The sequence below is a fragment of the Salmo salar genome, chromosome 15, assembly GCF_965601325.2.
Source record: "Salmo salar chromosome 15, fSalSal1, whole genome shotgun sequence".
NCBI lineage: Eukaryota > Metazoa > Chordata > Actinopteri > Salmoniformes > Salmonidae > Salmo > Salmo salar.
In genome coordinates this window covers 34,578,178-34,585,656 of record NC_138305.1, presented here as the reverse complement: position 1 = coordinate 34,585,656, position 7,479 = coordinate 34,578,178, and the positions used below count along the sequence as shown (strand labels likewise).

Sequence of the window (7,479 nt, the reverse complement as noted above, 5' to 3'; positions counted from 1 at the left end):
GCATGGAAATGAGCGTATTAATTAACATAAGGAAAAATGGGCAACTTCGCAGTATCTATTGTAAAAAAGTGGTCAGATGAAGCAGATGTTTTGCAAGCACAGACTGGAACATGTTCCGGGATTCTTCCGATGGCATTGAGGAGTACACCACATCAGTCACTGGCTTTATCAATAAGTGCATCGAGGACATCGTCCCCATAGTGACTGTTCATACATACCCCAACCAAAAGCCATGGATTACAGGCAACATTCGCACTGAGCTAAAGGCTAGCCTTCCCTGTGGCTCAGTTGGTAGAGCATGGTGTTTGTAATGCCAGCATGGTGTGTGCAACGCCAGCATGGTGTGTGCAACGCCAAGGTTGTGGGTTCGATTCCCACGGGGGGCCAGTACAATAAAAATGCATGAAATGTATGTATTCACTACTGTAAGTCGCTCTGGATAAGAGCGTCTGCTAAATGACTAAACTGTAACTGTAGAGCTGCTGCTTTCAAGGAGCAGGACACTAACCCAGAAGCTTATAAGAAATCCCTCTATGCCCTCCAACGAACTATTAAACGGGCAAAGTGTCAGTACAGGACTAAGATCGCATCGTACTACACCAGCTCCGATGCTCGTCGGATGTGGCAGGGCCACACGAGCCTACCAGACAAGCTAAATAACTTCTATGCTCGCTTTGAGGCAAGTAACACTGAAACATGAATGAGAGCATCAGCTGTTCCGGACGACTGTGTGATCACGCTCTCCGCAGCCGACGTGAGTAAGACCTTTAAACAGGTCAACATCCACAAGGCCGCTGAGCCAGACAGATTACCAGAATGTGTACTCCGAGCCAACACTGACCAACTGGCAAGTGTGTTCACTGACATTTTCAACCTCTCCCTGTCTGAGTCTGTAATACCAACATGTTTCACCACAGTCCCTGTGCCCAAGAACACCAAGGTAACCTGCCTAAATGACTACCGACCTGTAGCACTCACATCTGTAGCCATGAAATGCTTTAAAAGGCTGGTCATGGCTCACATCAACACCATTGTCCTAGACCATAGACCCACTCCAATTTGCATACAACACCAACATATCCACAGATGATGCAATCTCTATTGCACTCCACACTGCCCTTTCCCACCTGGACATAAGGAACACCTATGTGAGAATGCTATTCATTGACTACAGCTCAGCGTTCAACACCATAGTGCCCTCAAAGCTCATCACTAAGCTAAGGACCCTGGGACAAAACACCTCCCTCTGCTACTGGATCCTGGACTTCCTGACGGGCCACCCCCAGGTGGTAAGGTTAGGTAACAACACATCCGCCACGCTGATCCTCAACATGGGGGCCCCTCAGGGGTGCGTGCTCAGACCCCTCCTGTACTCCCTGTTCACTCATGACTGCACGGCCAGGCACGACTCCAACACCATCATTAAGTTTGCTGATGACACAGCAGTGGTAGGCCTGATCCCCGACAATGACGAGGTCAGAGACCTGGCCGTGTGGTGCCAGAACAACAACCTCTCCCTCAACGTGATCAAGACAAAGGAGGTGATTGTGGACTACAGGAAAAGGAGGACCGAGCACACCCCCATTCTCATCGACGGGCTGTAGTGGAGCAGATTGAGAGATTCAAGTTCCTTGGCGTCCACATCACCAACAAACTAACATGGTCCAAGCACACCAAGACAGTCGTGAAGAGGGCACGACAAAACCTATTCCCCCTCAGGAGACTGAAAAGATTTGGCATGGGTCTACAGATCCTCAGAAGGTTTACAGCTGCACCATCGAGAGCATCCTGACTGGTTGCATCACTGCCTGTTATGGAAACTGTTCGGCCTCTAACCGCAAGGCACTACAGAGGGTAGTGCGTACGGCCCAGTAAATCACCGGGGCCAAGCTTCCTTCCATCCAGGACCTCTATACCAGGTGGTGTCAGAGGAAGGCCCTAAAAATTGGCAAAGACTCCAGCCACCATAGTCATAGACTGTTCCCTCTACTACCGCACGGCAAGCGGTACTGGAGCGCCAAGTCTAGGTCCAAGAGGCTTCTAAACAGCATCTACCCCCAAGCCAAAAGACTCCTGAACAGCTAATCAAATGACTACCCAGACTATTTGCATTGCCCCCCACCCCCCACGCTGCTGCTACTCTCTGTTATTATCTATGCATAGCCACTTTAATAACTCTACCTACACGTACATAATTACCTCAATTACCCCCGCACATTGACTCTGTACCGGTACCCCCTGTATATAGCCCACTATTATTATTTACTGCTACTCTTTAATTATGTGTTATTCTTATTGCTTACTTTTTTCTTTAGGTATTTGTCTTAAAACTGCATTGTTGATTAAGCGCATGTAAGTAAGCATTTCACTGTAAGGTCTACACCTGTTGTATTCGGCGCATGTGACAAATCAAATTTGATATGGGAATAAATTATGAATACACAAATAGCATTACAACGAGGATAATTAGTACTTATTCAGAAACGCAAAAGAGCAGATCAATCATTTGGCCTGAGATAAACATCATCACAACTGTAATTGACCCGTGTTCTATCACCCAAATAATATTAGGTTTTATTTATGGGGCCTCTACTCAAGATGATTTAATTGCATCATGGTATTCACTGGGGTTACATGACTCTTCAGACTTAGATAGCTGGACTACACAATGAATCATTTAGACATCATGGAAACTATCAATTTACATGTTTTTTTGTTATTTTTTATAAGTATTAGGTATTTGTTTCCTTATATGTTATGTATTTATGTACACTAAGTACACCAAACAATAGGAACACTTTCCTAAGCTTAAGCTTTTGCCCTCAGAACAGCCTCAAATTGTCGGGGCATGGATTCTACAAAGTGTCAAAAGCATTCCACAGGGATGCTGGCCCATGTTGACTCCAATGCTTCCCATATTTGTGTCAAGTTGGCGGGATGTCCTTTGGGTGGTGGACCATTCTTGATACACACGGGAAACTCTTGAGCGTGAAAAACCCAGCAGCATTGCAGTTCTTGACACAAACCACAAACTTAAATATTTTGTCTTGCTCATTTACCCTCTGAATGGCCCTCATACACAATCCATGTCTCAATTGTCTGAAGGCTTAAAAATCCTTCTTTAATCTGTCTCCTCCCCTTCATCTACACTGATTGAAGTAGATATAACAAGGGACATCAACAAGGGATCATAGCTTTCACCCAGATTCACCTGATCAGTCTATGTCATGGAAAGACAAGGTGTTCCAAATGTTTTGTACACTCAGTGTATGTTTCCTTATATTCCATATTTGTTTGTGTCATTTGGTAGAATCATCATCACAAGAAGTTGTGATGCATTTCTAGTGACAGTCATTGGTTATTAGAAACACCTAGAACTGTCACGGCTGTTTAAAGGATCGGACCAAGGCGCAGCCTGTTTGTAGTTCCACATATTTATTATTATCGTGAAACGTTGCAATACACCAAATACTTGAAATAACAAAACAACAAAACCGTGACGCAGAGAGAATACACACTACTCACAAATTAACAACCCACAAACACAAGTGGAAAAACCCACTACATAAATATGATCTCCAATTAGAGACAACAAGAACCGGCTGCCTCTAATTGGAGATCATCCCAACAACCCCAACATAGAAATAGAAACCTAGAAACCCACATAGAAACAGATAACCAGAAAACCACCCCAAAACACCCCCTGTCACACCCTGACCTACTCTACTATAGAAAATGACATCTTACAAGGGTCAGGATGTGACAAGAACGGAAACACCTGGAACAGAAACACCTAGAACAGAAACACCTAGAACAGAGACACCTGGAACAGAGACACCTGGAACAGAAACACCGAGAACAGAAACACCTAGAACAGAAACATACGGTGACAGCCATCCCCACCTGTGAACGTATAAAATCAATATAGCTAGATATGAAAATTATGGCAATACATACAATACAGTATTCTCCAGGGTTGGGGAGTAACGGATTACATTGCATGTCATCTGTTACATGTAAGGGATTACAAAAAAAGGAAACTGTAATCAGATTAGAGATACTTTTGAAAAACTAGATGACTTAGAGGATAACTTTTAAATTCAGAAAGGATGTTTGCTTAAAAAAAAAATCTGTGTTTTCTCAATGACATTTAAACCAGCATTGAAAAAAGGCGCACATTTAAATTTGTTCCGGCTGAGCGAGTCTGACCGCAAGCTATGTCTTCTAATGGTGCGACAGCTGTCGGCATCCAAAGATTAACCAACTTGAATAAACCCTTGGAGGCAAGGATGACAGCAGTGGTGTAGTCTACAGCGATACGGATATCACTTATTATGGATATCTACATAGCGCATTGATGTGAATCACACCGCTGCTCTCTCATTTAACTATTTGCGATAGGTGTTCACAAATATAAATGTGTATTTAAACCCAATAATGGTTGAATTCAAGAAGCTTAAGGTGCCTATCCATCATTGTTTTTGAAACCAATGGACAGCCAGTGAAAAATGCGTTCTTGTAACAGCTGCATAGTGCGGATCCCAGCCTATGGAATAAAAATGGGGATTTTATTGCTCAATCCAAATTATGCTGATAATTTTTTTTAAATCCATAGTCCTAGTGGACACATGCTCAAACTCCTACACTTTTGACAGACTTAAAAAGGCAGTCTGCAGTTGCTACATCCACTTTTGGATTTATAAATGAGATATATACACTGCTCAAAAAAATAAAGGGAACACTTAAACAACACATCCTTGATCTGAATGAAAGAAATAATCTTATTAAATACTTTTTTCTTTACATAGTTGAATGTGCTGACAACAAAATCACACAAAAAGAATCAATGGAAATCCAATTTATCAACCCATGGAGGTCTGGATTTGGAGTCACACTCAAAATTAAAGTGGAAAACCACACTACAGGCTGATCCAACTTTGATGTAATGTCCTTAAAACAAGTCAAAATGAGGCTCAGTAGTGTGTGTGGCCTCCACGTACCTGTATGACCTCCCTACAATGCCTGGGCATGCTCCTGATGAGGTGGCGGATGGTCTCCTGAGGGATCTCCTCCCAGACCTGGACTAAAGCATCCGCCAACTCCTGGACAGTCTGTGGTGCAACGTGGCGTTGGTGGATGGAGCGAGACATGATGTCCCAGATGTGCTCAATTGGATTCAGGTCTGGGGAACGGGCGGGCCAGTCCATAGCATCAATGCCTTCCTCTTGCAGGAACTGCTGACACACTCCAGCCACATGAGGTCTAGCATTGTCTTGCATTAGGAGTAGCCCAGGGCCAACCGCACCAGCATATGGTCTCACAAGGGGTCTGAGGATCTCATCTCGGTACCTAATGGCAGTCAGGCTACCTCTGGCGAGCACATGGAGGGCTGTGCGGCCCCCCAAAGAAATGCCACCCCACACCATGACTGACCCACCGCCAAACCGGTCATGCTGGAGGATGTTGCAGGCAGCAGAACATTCTCCACGGTGTCTCCAGACTCTGTCACGTCTGTCAAGTGCTCAGTGTTAACCTGCTTTAATCTGTGAAGAGCACAGGGCGCCAGTGGCGAATTTGCCAATCTTGGTGTTCTCTGGCAAATGCCAAACGTCCTGCACGGTGTTGGGCTGTAAACACAACCCCCACCTGTGGACGTCGGGCTCTCATACCACCCTCATGGAGTCTGTTTCTGACCGTTTGAGCAGACACATGCACATTTGTGGCCTGCTGGAGGTCATTTTGCAGGGCTCTGGCAGTGCTCCTTCTGCTCCTCCTTGCACAAAGGCGGAGGTAGCGGTCCTGCTGCTGGGTTGTTGCCCTCCTACGGCCTCCTCCACGTCTCCTGATGTACTGGCCTGTCTCCTGGTAGCGCCTCCATGCTCTGGACACTACGCTGACAGACACAGCAAACCTTCTTGCCACAGCTCGCATTGATGTGCCATCCTGGATGAGCTGCACTACCTGAGCCACTTGTGTGGGTTGTAGACTCCGTCTCATGCTACCACTAGAGTGAAAGCAATGCTAGCATTCAAAAGTGACCAAAACATCAGCCAGGAAGCATAGGAACTGAGAAGTGGTATGTGGTCTCCACCTGCAGAACCACTCCTTTATTGGGGGTGTCTTGCTTATTGCCTATAATTTCCACCTGTTGTCTATTCCATTTGCACAACAGCATGTGACATTTATTGTCAATTAGTGTTGCTTCCTAAGTGGACAGTTTGATTTCACAGAAGTGTGATTGACTTGGAGTTACATTGTGTTGTTTAAGTGTTCCCTTAATTTTTTTGAGCAGTATATATATACAGATACATACATACATACAATAATAGTCAAAAGTTGACACCTACTCATTCCATTTTTTTGTATTTTTTAAAAACTATTTTCTACATTGTAGAACAATGCCAAGAGTGTGCAAAGCTGTCATCAAGGCAAAGGGTGGCTAATTTGAAGAATCTAAAATGAAAAATGTATTTTGATTTGTGACCGCACTTTTTTGGTTACTACATGATTCCAGGTTTGTAAAACAAAGACAAAACAAATGGTAAATTAAAAGTGGATCGGCGATGGCTAGAAGGCCGGTGACGTCGACCGCCAAACGCCGCCCAAACAAGGAGATGGACCGACTTCGGCGGAAGTCGTGACAGTACCCCCCTTGACATGCGGCTCCAGCAGCGCACCGACACCGACCTCGGGAACGACCCGGAGGACGAGGCGCAGGGCGATCCGGGTGGAGACGGTGGAACTCCCGCAGCAACGAAGGGTCCAGGACGTCCTCCACCAGCACCCAGCATCTCTCCTCCGGACCGTACCCCTCCCACTCCATGAGGTACTGAAGGCCCTTCACGCGACGCCTCAAGACCAGGATGGCTCGAACAGCATACGCCGGGGCCCCCTCGATGTCCAGAAGGGGTGGAGGAACCTACCCACATCCTGGTTTACTCTCTCCACCTGCCCGTTACTCCCGGGGTGAAAACCTGAGGTGAGGCTGACAGAGACCCCCAGACGTTCCATGAATGCCCTCCATACTCTGGACGTGAACTGGTGACCCCAATCAGAGACTATGTCCTCAGGCACCCGGTAGTGCCGGAAGACGTGAGTGAACAGGGCCTCCGCACTCTGTAGGGCCATAGGGAGACCGGGCAAAGGGAGGAGACAGCAGGACTTAGAAAACCGATCCACAACGACCAAGATCGGGGTGTTGCCTTGTGAGGGAGGAAGATCCGTCAGGAAGTCCACCGATAGGTGCGACCACAGCCATTGTGGAACGGGGAGGGGTTGTAACTTCCCTCTGGGCAGGTGCCTGGGAGCCTTACACTGGGCGCACACCAAGTAGGAGGAAACATAAACCCTCACATCCTTGGCCAAGGTGGACCACCAGTACTTCCCACTAAGGCAATGCACCGTCCGACCAATGCCAGGATGACTAGAGGAGGGTGACGTGTGGGCCAAATAGATCAAACGGTCGCGGACAGCAGACAG

The 7,479-nt window shown here is 46.4% G+C and overlaps 1 non-coding gene across 1 annotated transcript; it reads left to right on the top strand.

Annotated features, from left to right (window-relative positions):
- The first annotated feature begins 270 nt into the window (after positions 1-270).
- Positions 271-386, top strand: trnat-ugu (transfer RNA threonine (anticodon UGU)). The gene is made up of 2 exons: positions 271-310; positions 351-386. It is a non-coding gene; the product is annotated as a tRNA-Thr (tRNA).
- Positions 387-7,479: the final 7,093 nt, after the last annotated feature.